Source organism: Pimephales promelas, chromosome 5, assembly GCF_988280905.1.
Source record: "Pimephales promelas chromosome 5, fPimPro1.hap1.1, whole genome shotgun sequence".
Taxonomy (NCBI): domain Eukaryota; kingdom Metazoa; phylum Chordata; class Actinopteri; order Cypriniformes; family Leuciscidae; genus Pimephales; species Pimephales promelas.
The window spans coordinates 10690588-10702285 of record NC_142773.1 but is presented as its reverse complement, the minus strand read 5'-3'; the positions used below and the strand labels follow the sequence as shown (position 1 = coordinate 10702285).

The window sequence follows — 11698 nt, the reverse complement described above, 5'->3', positions numbered from 1 at the left end:
CAGAGGAATTGGCCAAGGAGGTGCTGTCGCGAGGAGTATCAGTTCGGAGAACCAGGTCTTGGTGGGCCAGTATGGGGCGACCAAAATGACCTGCTACTCGTCCTCCTTGATCTTGCACAGGGTACGTGCGAGAAGGCTCACTGGGGGAGACGCATATTTACGTGGGGCCTGCGGCCAGCTGTGCGCCAGTGCGTCTGTGCCGAGCGTGCCCTCGGTCAGAGAGTAATACAGGGTGCAATGGGATGAGTCGTGGGAGGCAAACAGATCTATCTGTGCGTCCCCAAACTGGTCCCATATCAGCTGGACCGACTGGGGATGGAGTCGCCATTCGCCAGAGACTGGACAGAGCCGTGACAGCTCGTCAGCTGCACAGTTCCAAACTCCTGGAATGTGGATATCACGAAGGGACGTCGGGTGCTTCTGACTCCATAAGATGAGGTGGCGTGCGAGTTGCGACATACGGCGAGAGCGTAGACCCCCCTGGTGGTTGATGTACACTACTTTTGCGGTATTGTCTGAATGGACTAGTACGTGTTGACCCTTGATCAACACCCGGAAGCGGTGCAGGGCAAGGCGTAGTGCCAGCAACTCGAGGCAATTGACATGCATGAGGCGCTGGGGTCCTGTCCAGGAGCCCGCGGCTGCATGCCCATTGCACATGGTGCCCCAACCCGTGGCAGAGGCATCTGTGGAGACAACAACATGCCTGGAAACTCGTTCTAGGGGAACACCGGCCCGTAGAAAGCTGAGGTTCCTCCACGGGGTGAAGGTCTGACGGCAGGTCGGAGTCACTGGAACTCTGAGCGTACCGTGATGCCATGCACACCTCGGGACTCGATCGCGAAGCCACAGCTGAAGCGGTCTCATATGAAGCAATCCGAGTGGCGTTGCCACGGCTGCGGATGCCATATGCCCCAGGAGCCTCTGAAAAAGTTTCAGTGGGACCGCACTCTTACCCTCGAACTGTCGAAGACAAGCTCGTAAGCTGCGCGGACATGGCGACCGAGTCTATCTCCATACCGAGAAAAGAGATCCTCTGCACGGGGCAAAGTTTGCTCTTCTCCCAGTTGACCCGAAGGCCCAGACGGGCTAGGTGCCGGAACACAAGGTCTCTGTGTTCGCAGACCTGGTTTCGAGAGTGTGCTAGGATTAGCCAGTCATCGAGATAAGTTAGGACGCGAACCCCTTGTTCGCGAAGGGGAAAAAGGGCCGCCTCAACAATCTTCGTAAAGACGCGAGGAGACAGAGCCAACCCGAATGGGAGAGCCGCGTACTGATATGCCTGCCCCTCGAAAGCAAACCGAAGAAACGGTCTGTGTCGAGGTAAAATGGAGAAAGTAGGCGTCCTTCAGGTCTATCGCTGCAAACCAATCCTGGGGCCGAACACATTCGAAAATGCGTTTGGCCGTGAGCATCTTGAACGGCAGCCGGTGAAGGGTGCGGCTCAAAACGCGCAGGTCCAGGATCGGTCGTAACCAACCGGTTTTCTTGGGAACAATGAAGTAGGGGCTGTAAAACCCTGACTTCATCTCGGCTGGAGGGACTGCCTCGATTGCACCCTTCGCAGGGTGGCAACCTCCGCTCTCATGATCTCATTGTCACCGACCACCGTAAAGCGGACTCCCCTGAAGTGGGGAGGAGACCGTGCAAACTGAATCGCATAGCCGAGCCTGATAGTTCGGGCGACCCAACGGGACAGATTGGGGAGCTCTAACCAAGCCCCCAAAAACTGATCCAGTGGAATCATCCGAGCCACAAGCGTCCCCCGGAGGGGGAGCGGAGAGATCGGCACAGGCGAGGGTGGCATAGCGATATATAGTGGCATACAATATGTTTAATCGCCTCAGACTGCTTCTGGGCGGTCGAGAACTGCTGGGCAAAGTCCTCAACCGCACCGCCAAAAAGGCCAGCCTGGGATATGGGGGCATCAAGCAGACGAGTCCGCTCAGCGTCCCGCATATCAGCCAGGTTCAGCCAGAGGTGACGTTCCTGGACCACGTTAGTGGCCATCACCTGACCCAGGGAGCGTGCGGCCACTTTCGTCGCCTGGAGAGGGAGGTCAGTGGCAGCACACTGTTCGTCAAACGTCCCTGGATCAGTCCCGCCCTCGTGCATGTCTCTGAGCAGCTGGGCCTGGTAGACCTGCAAGGTGCTCATCGCATGCATGGCCGCAGCCGCCTGTCCTGCAGCTCTATAAGACCTCACCACCATAGCTGACGAGAACCTACAGGCCTTGGACGGGTTCTTTGGATCACCACGAGAGGCTCTGCGGACACAGTTACATCGCAACAGAGCGCTCCACCGCAGGGACCCCAGTGTACCCATGGGCAACTGCACCGTCGAGGGGGGGAAAGGCGGAGAAAGTCAACGAACGTTCACGGGAGGTCAAAGGAGCCTTCCATGACTTCGCCAACTCCTCATGCAGTTCCGGGAAGAAAGGAATTGGGGTTGGCTGAGGCTTTGCAGCGGCAGCCGCACCCAAAAACCTATCGTCCAACCGCGAGCGAGCGGGACAGGGCGGAGGGTTCCACTCTAGCCCGATGCTCGCGGCTGCCCGAGACAGCATAGCAGTCATTTCGGGATCCGATACGGGCAACGCTGAGACTCCCGAGGGAGGCAACGCAGCCACATCATCACTTCCCAATGACTCAGGCTCATCTTGTAATGCCGCGATAGACATTGCGTCCTCCTCTGGAGCACCGAATGAATCACGTGGGACCTCCTTAGAAAGCCCCGCCTGAATCACTGCGGCACTCGCGGGTTGCAACACTGGAGAGGGGGGCGTGGTCCGAGGACGTGTCATCGGATCACTCCACACCGTAACCCTCAGATCACCCGGTCCCCCAGCCGAATTACTAGCCCTGTTAGAGGAACAGGTGGTGGAGGATACGGGGACGTGGATACGGGTGGTGGATACGGGGACTCTCACTTTCAGATCATTGAGTCTCGATCTCAGTGTAGCGATGGTCATTTTCCCACAAAAAGAACATGAGACATCCACGAGTGCTGCTTTTGCATGCTTAAAGCCCAGACACACAAAACAACACTCGTGCCCATCAGAAGATGACAGATATCAACCGCAACCAGAAAAACACGGGCGAGACATCTTTAAAAAGACGCCCACCGTGCACTCTTTTAGGAGAGGAAGCTCTACAGCGCTGAGGCGACCAGGGAGAAAACAACGAGTCCAGCAGACCGCAACACAGACCGCAGGCAAAGTGAAGACTCGCTGGGTACCGCCGTCACACCAACACTGGAGAGCCGCTCGTCTCGAAGAGGTGAGTCACTTGTAAACTCAGGTCTTGTGGCTTGTGGAGTGAAGATATGCTCTTGGCTCCGATGCGAAAACATACTGTGTTTGCGTCCACTTCCTCCTTTTATACTCACGGGGTGAGGTGGAGATACGCTATGCAAATTCCGCAGACCCATGGCATTTCTTTGCCATTGGCTCGTTTTTTAATACTCGAAGAGGATTGGCTTTCTATGCGAAACCCCCCATTCTCCGTCATCCGACGTAACTCGGAGCGACTATGAAAGGGAACAATATTTCAGAGATAGGCATTATTACTCAGAATTGAATGCTCTAGCTAAATATTTAAGGTCTTCCTGTGAACAAGAGGAAATAATGTTCTGCAGAAAAGACTATATAATTTATGTAAATCCATCAGTAGCACAGATTCAGTGACTGCTGTTGGAAAGGATTGTTGTCCTCACGCTGTTCTCCCATGGCCCTGAGGTCCTGGTGGACGGCATTACTCCTCCAGGTTCAGGCAGTCGGCAGGAGTCCCCTGTTCCCTGCTCCTCCCCATCATGACGGTCGGTAGCACACTCCGGCCCAATGGCGAACGGCGGTGACTCCTCCGTTCCCTCACGGAAGGCAGCCACTCCGCCAGCACCCAGGGGGCCGGCAGCGATCTCGTCTTTCCCCCCCGGCAACTCACTCCAGCTATCGGGTGTGATTTGTGCACTTTTTGGCGATCGCTAAGCAAACTGAACGGTGAACTAACGTGTACACGCTCGCAAGCCGTCTGGCCAAAATCCCATAGTATAGAGCTCCGGCAGCTGACGTCACGCAATCTAAACTCCGCCGTTTTGGCAGGCAAATCAGGAGAGTGCCAGAGCGGCTGTGATATCTATAGCGGTTGAATGATTTAAAGTCTATTTAAAATTTAAAACCATAAAATTTCCAAATGACTTCGGGGAATGTTTAAACTGTTGATTAACCCATTTAATCCCACCATAAAGATATAAAAGAATAATTTTACAATAGTGTCAGTAAAGATATTATCATTATCCCATAAAACACAATGTTTCACACACTTTCCATAAACGGTCTCTCTCTTTTTTTTTTTTTTTTTATTGATTATTTCAATGGACAACTAATGACACATCATTAGGATATTTTCATGTCTGGGAAAAATTTGGGAAAGTCAAAAAAGACTTGAAGATACTCCCTTTACCAGTAATAAATTTTTCTATGACCCTCCAAAACGATTGTGAAAAAGCATGATCCTCCCCGATAATTTATTGATTACTTCTGTACTGGTTTGCGCTTGGCAAAGATGTTCAGATAGCCTTTTTTAAAATTTATTTATTTTTATTTTTTTACAACTAACAAACGACTAAACTCCTAAGTCCTAAACTCCTACTAAGGCTGTAAAAATATACCAAAATTTGGTTCGTATCATGATTTTTTTATTTTAGATTTAAAAAAATAATAATACAAAAAATATCACGTTTTTGGTGCTGATGCATGGTGCGTTCATGTAACAAGGCGGCGCTCCAAAGTATATAAAAGCTGCAAAGAACCGGCAAAGGTAATGATTATGAATATGTCAAATATAGCAAGGAGACATTTGAATTGTTTATTATTAAACAAGGTTTTTCTGTGTCAGTGTGTCGTCTTCAAGATATGAAGTTGATGATGCTGACTCGCGATCTTCACAGTAACGAACCAGAGAGAAATGCACATTTCATATGGATTATTACATTAGCATGCAGAGATCATGTTTTTCGTTTTTTAAATGTTCTGTTTTAAAAGTAGACATCACGCTTTCTATACATTTATAAGGTTTGTGAGGCAAGTAGCCTAGCAACATTTACGGTGAGTTTCGGTTTATTTATGAGAGTCCAGTTCACGTGCCGGCATCTGTTTCTTTTCTATCGTCTTCTACATTTACGTCTTATTTATTTCATCAAGGCAATTGGTTGATGAAACATTAATTAAAATAGGATGAATTGTATAAGATACAATTAGCCTACTTTAAAGAAAGGCTGTGCTTTCTGAAGTCTGTGAAAGCTTTAAAGTCACTTTCACATCGGTCTATAATGGAGAACTGTCATGTCCATTACATTTTTTCCCTCATAAATGCACGAAAAATAAAATAAATAAAAATATTGTATGTTCTGTGGAGGCTGACTCTTCTTCCTCCTGTATACTTTCAGGAAAACTATCAGTTCCTTTATCAATACACATGAAAAGCACCCCAGGGGCATTACAGATATACATAGATTATACATAGATTATATGTATTTTTGAATTAAAGTGTTCTGTGAACTCTGTTGCCTTGAAACTAAAGCTGCCGTCATTCATTCACGTCCCGGTCCGCCTTGCCTGCCAATATGGCGGTTTAAACAGAGTAGATCACGTGACATCCGGAGCTCTGTTCAGGCGTCAGACGTAAGATTTGAGACGTCACATGTCACGGTCACGTGTGGGAGCTGCGCTCAAAGTGCGCGACAGCGTGGTGGCGACAAAGCTGAAAAATATGGAAAGCCAAAAGGGTCAAATTTCGCCACTATCCAAACGCTTTTCATTCTCAAAACGCCGGTGTTTACGGCGTTTAAGACGAAAAGACGCCGCAAATTACGGCGTACTGTGGTACAAACGCCATAAATTACAGCGTTTACAAAGCAAATTCGCCGTCATTTTCGGCCTTTTTTTTATCCAGCCAATGACGCCGTTTCTGACGCCGCAGGCCACCCACAGTGCGCCGTTATTTGTTGTGCGCTTCTGTCTGACAAAGACGGCGTAAAAAGCGCCGTTTTGTATAACATTAAAAGCAGCCCCACCATTTCTTCAAAGTTCAGCCCATCTAATGGATGGAAAGACATATATAGTAGATTGTCGATCTGAATAGCGATCCGTCTATAAGGTTCTGTTTTTGAAATGTTATCCTGTCAAATTTTTATTTCTTCATTGGGCACGTGTAGGGATGGGACGATAACCGGTTTCACTATAAACCGTGATAAAATGTACTGACGGTTAGTATTATCGATTAAAATTTAATTATCATTAAAACCGTGTTTGATTATCGCGATTTTAATAACTCACTGAATCCTGTCGGCCAGTCTGACGCAGGCGCGCAGCACGCAATATTTTTTTAAATTACTATTCGAGAAGGAATGGTGGAAGGCAGTGACAGTGCTCAGGAGATTTTTTAGCCTTTTAAGAGGACCAAATCTGAGGTGTGGTCATATTTTGGGTTTTACAAAAGTCCTGAGGGAAACTTGATCGAGGATGGTCACCCTGTCTGCCGAACAAAAAGTCACTGCAGTAGAAACACTTCAAATCTGCCGAGTCGTCTTGTGATCATCACCCGAACGCAAGGCAAGTTAACTTTCACCTCAATACCAAAACTACGTCTGGGAAACAATTGGGCACGAAATGTTGTTTTGAGTTGAAACATTTTATGTCACTCACTTGAAATAGACGTCAAGCTTCCGCGAAGAAAAGTTCGTAGCAAGTGGATTTGAGCCAAAGACGAACGAACAACTTCAAACAAGACTAAGAGTGATATTTTAAGGGACAGTTTGTTTGTTTGTTTGTTTGTTTATTAAGATCCCCATTAGCTACTGCAAAAGCAGTTGCTATTCTTCCTGGGGTCTATACTTCAACACAAAAAATATTCTTAACATAAAACCATACATTTTGTAGACAAGAAGGAGTGTACATATACATACATAACAACACTGCAACGTACTAAGAAACACTAAAAAGTATAGATGCATCACATATTAAACCGATTGTATTTTTACCACATAATTATGGGGACATATTGAATTGATAATGAGTTTAGCTAATGTTTTAAATCTTACCTGTTTATGAATTCATTTTGTAAAACAATCGTCCAGACGAGATATATCACACCAATATTATCAAACTCTGTAAGCAATAAATCAACTCTGATTTCATTTTTGCAATACAATCAAAAACCGGAGACACAAGACGGCAAGTTGTATTTGAATGAAACAAGAGCGCGCGTCCGTTGTGATATAGATGTGCGCTATGTAATAATGCGTTGCTATTGACGACGGGCATTATAAAGAAGCAAATGCCATAGAATAGAATCTTGCCTAAAAAACTGCATAGAGAGGCTTGTTTTATTTGTTGTTTGTTGATTTTCAATTATAAAACTTGTTGAAATGTTTTCAGTGTGAGCATCAGTTCTTTTTTAGCACTTTCATAAATTTTTAACAAAACCGTGATAATATTGATAATCACGATTATTTTGGACACTATAATCGTGATATGAAATTTTCATACCGTCCCATCCCTAGGCACGTGTAGGCTATCGCTTTTCCTTTATTGTAGATGTAGATGTAGATATATAGTATGATTCAAGCCTCTGTTTACATTCATGTCTGTGAAATACATTAGATTACCCAATTAAATTTATGTCTTCAGTAGGGCGGTGGTCTGCGTGCACGGCTGTCAGTGTCGTTTTGCTCTTAGTGACAGAGGTTCGACTCCCAGGTCCAACCCTATTTTTATCTGCTTCGTTTCTTTTGTATTGCCTTAAATACAGGGCTTAAAACAGCTGCTGCTGTCATTTACTCACTCAGTTGTCAGCTATCGGGTAGTATGTCTTTTAAATTTCGAAAGACTACCCGATAGCTGATAACTGAGTGAGTAAATGACAGCAGCAGCTGTTTTAAGCCCGCTGATGTGGGTCCCTATTGCTGATTATATAATGACGTAGATGGGCCATACCTGTCAAGTCAAGTCAAGTCACATTTATTTATATAGCGCTTTTCACAATACAGATTGTATCAAAGCAGCTTCACAGTGATAACATGAAAGTAGTACAACACAGATCAATAATATTGTTAAATATTAAATATTAAATAACCCCAACCAAGCAAGCCAAAAGCAAGGCGACAGTGGCAAGGAACCAAAACTCCATCAGATTGGATGGAGAAAAAAAACCTTGGGAGAACCCAGGCTCAGTCGGGGGCCAGTTCTCCTCTGGCTTACAATCATATTGTTTATATATAAATATTAAATATAAATATTGTTTATGTATAAAACGGCGCCATAACATATCGCAGGCGTTGAGTCGTCTCTTCACAGGCGTTGGTCTTCTCATCACAGGCGTTGGGGCAGCCGAAATCCCCGTGAGAGGCTGGATACAAGTTTTAGATTTGAAAATAAGGGAAATTTTCTGCCGCCCACCGTGAACAGTCCAAGGGGGTAATCCATCAGCCGGAAGTTGAAGCTGCCTCCGGGGGCCGCCATTGTAGCGTACTATCCATAGATATCTATATAAAGGCTAGATATGTCGTCCACACTGCTGACCAATGGAGGTCAACGTCTGCACCTGGCGGCCATCTTGTCACAGTCAGCTCGCTCACTCGTAACATTGTGTTAAAGGGTTAGTTCACCCAAAAATGAAAATTCTGTCAGTATTTACTCACCCTCATGTTGTTCCAACCCCGTAAGACCTTCGTTCATCTTCGGAACACAAATTAAGATATTTAGGATATTAAAATCGCTCCTGCATACAGTCCATAGGCTTCTTGAGGGACTGGCTCTTGCTGTCCTCGAAAAGTAATTGAAGACATCGTTAAAATAGTCCAAGTGACTACAGGGGCTCAATCTTAAGTTTATCAAACGACGAGAACACTTTTGTGCGCAAAAAAACAACAAAAATAACGACTTTATTTCAACTATTCACTTCCTTCTCCATAAGCCTATAGTCCGTTAACGTAGTGTGATTGCGTAGAGCTACGTCACACGTAGGCTCACTATTGGTCGACGCTGGTCATGTGTGTGTGATGCGTGTGACGTACAATAACAGAAGCTTACGCTATTAAACTAGTTAGCTGACTCGCGCAGAGGGAGAAATAAACGAATAGTTGAAATAAAGTCGTTATTTTTGTTGTTTTTTTGCGCACAAAAGTGTTCTCGTCGTTTGATAAACTTAAGATTGAGCCCCTGTAGTCACTTGGACTATTTTAACGATGTCTTTTATGACTTTTCGGGGACGGCAAGAGCCAGTCCCTCAAGAAGCCTATGGACTGTATGCAGGAGCGATTTTAATATCTTAAATATCTTAATTCGTTTTCCGAAGATGAACGAAGGTCTTACGGGGTTGGGACAACATGAGGGTGAGTAAATACTGACAGAATTTTCATTTTTGGGTGAACTAACCCTTTAATGGTACATCTACTATTTAAATGACCATAACTTGCTAAATTTTTTACCGATTTTCAAACGGTTTGTTTTGTTATAAACGTCAGAGATGTAGTTATGACACTGCATACTTATGAATAAAAAGTGTATAAATAAATAGTCATCCAGATAATTATAGCCACGTTAATAAAGTTTGTAAGAAACCAAACCGTTTGTAAATCCGTCAAGATTTCAACGAGATAAGAGTATTTGTGTTCGTGCTGACCACTCATCTTACATTAGCTTGTCTGTGACAAGATGGCCGCCGGTGATGACGATGGAAACTCCGCCGTAACACATCTAGCCTCTATGGTACTATCACCTGCTGTTAGCATCCCATTGACTCATTTTGGCGTCACTTTGACAGCGAATAACTAAGGCGTCCAAAGACTCCATTTGTCCATTATTTATTTCTAAAGAAACACAACAATGTATAAAAGGTTCCATTACCTTGTAGCTTATGTTGTGCACCATGGTTTTGCACCATGTATTTTATATTGTATATTATGCATGATCACATTGAATTGCTGTGAATTGCTGTGTTTTCTTTTGTGTGAGTTGTGGTGATATTTTGTGTGGATTGTTGTCTCTTTTTTTTTTGCAAAGCAGTATTCCCATAGCCACACCTCTCTTTTTGATCATTAATTGACTAAGTGATGGATTTTTGGGTGGAGCGTTGAATATGTCCCCTATAAAAAAAAACATAACCACTGTGACTGAGACTGATGGTGGCAGCATAGGCAACCCGCAACTGAAGTCAATACATCGAGAGCAAGAAGGAATCACGTTGTGCCTGCAACCGAGAGTGAGCGTTTCACGTGCGTTGAGACCCGGTTGAGACGGCTTATGGCTATGTGAGATTGCAGCACACTGTAGACGAGTAACCACAACGTCGACGTTTCGCGGAACACTGCCGGAGGAGCGGCGGTGAGACGGGCTGAGGACCGCCTGCGAGAGATTACCGGGAGGCTGAGGGAAAGAGTGGAGATAACTGCTGTGGTTCTTCTGCCGTGAACACATTGGACTGGATAGCAGGGTTGCTGTCCAGTCATTTTGTGAGTACATTTGACTTCTTTATTGCGGTGCGCCTATCAGTTCCAGTTTATTTGCCTCGCCACGGACGAGGACGACTTGTTGGGCATAATTTTATTTGAGTGACTGTTGAATCCGGCCGACATTTTAAAGGGGTTTTACTTGACTTAATAAACTGAAATTGTGTAGATGCAAGTGATGTGAGTGGGACGTCGTATGCTGGCAGTTTTTCTCTTTTTCTTTGTGTTCCAGCATCGATTAATTCTGGCCTCTATGTGTGACTGGAGCGTGTACGGACGTCGGCTGTATATGGATGCCTAAGAGAGACTAAGTCGAACTTTGGCGTGCCGAGGATTGGAACTCTGGATTTGCTCTTTTTATTTTTTATTTTTGATCAATCGCCTTGCAATTAATTTTTTGTAATAAAATCGTTATTTTACTCTGTCTTTGGGGTGTTGTTTTCCACTGTTCCCTACTCCGACAAAGAACCTGATTTTTCTTTATTGAGTTCCTGGAGTCTCAGTTTCCACTCTAGGTGGCGTAGTCGGCTACAAAGTTAAATATACATTTTATTAGTCATTCGGCCCCTGACACTTACGTTATGGCCCCGTAGAAGCCGTTTTAGTAAATATAGGCTAAAAATTGCGTCATAACCACTCGACTTTCCGTCGCACAGTAGAGAATTTACTGTATAGACAGGAGGAGAAGCGCGCAGGCAGTCTTTTACTGTCTGAAGTCAGCCCATAGCATAGAAAGAGCTCATAAAAGCAACGCGACAAATCATTTCAACACCGTTTTTCAGGAATTGGAAATCATTCGATATGTGGCAAGTGAATAAAGTAACATTTATCCACGAACTTTAAATTATTTATTTACTACAAAAACTATATGGGGGGATGGGGAAATTATCAGGAAATTATACAGGCAATGAAAAACAAAAAACATCTCAATGTCTATTGTGGTTAACATTGTTCCTTAATTTATTTACAGATCTAGATGAATGTGATCTCGTTCGGAAGCCATATGTACAAAAGTCCTAGCCTACATAATGTGAAATAAAGAAAAACGGTTTTGTTTAAGTGTTTTTTTTACCATGATTTCTTAGCCAAAACTGCATGATTTAACACCTAGCTCACAATTCTTTATATATTGGAATATTATATGGTCACATGTAATATTGAATGGATACGAAAATGACTCGAGGGGACAGTA

At 44.8% G+C, this 11698-nt stretch overlaps 1 pseudogene; it reads left to right on the top strand.

Annotated features, from left to right (window-relative positions):
- Window positions 1-1830: 1830 nt before the first annotated feature.
- LOC148981387 (uncharacterized) lies at window positions 1831-3347 on the top strand (annotated as a pseudogene).
- Window positions 3348-11698: the final 8351 nt, after the last annotated feature.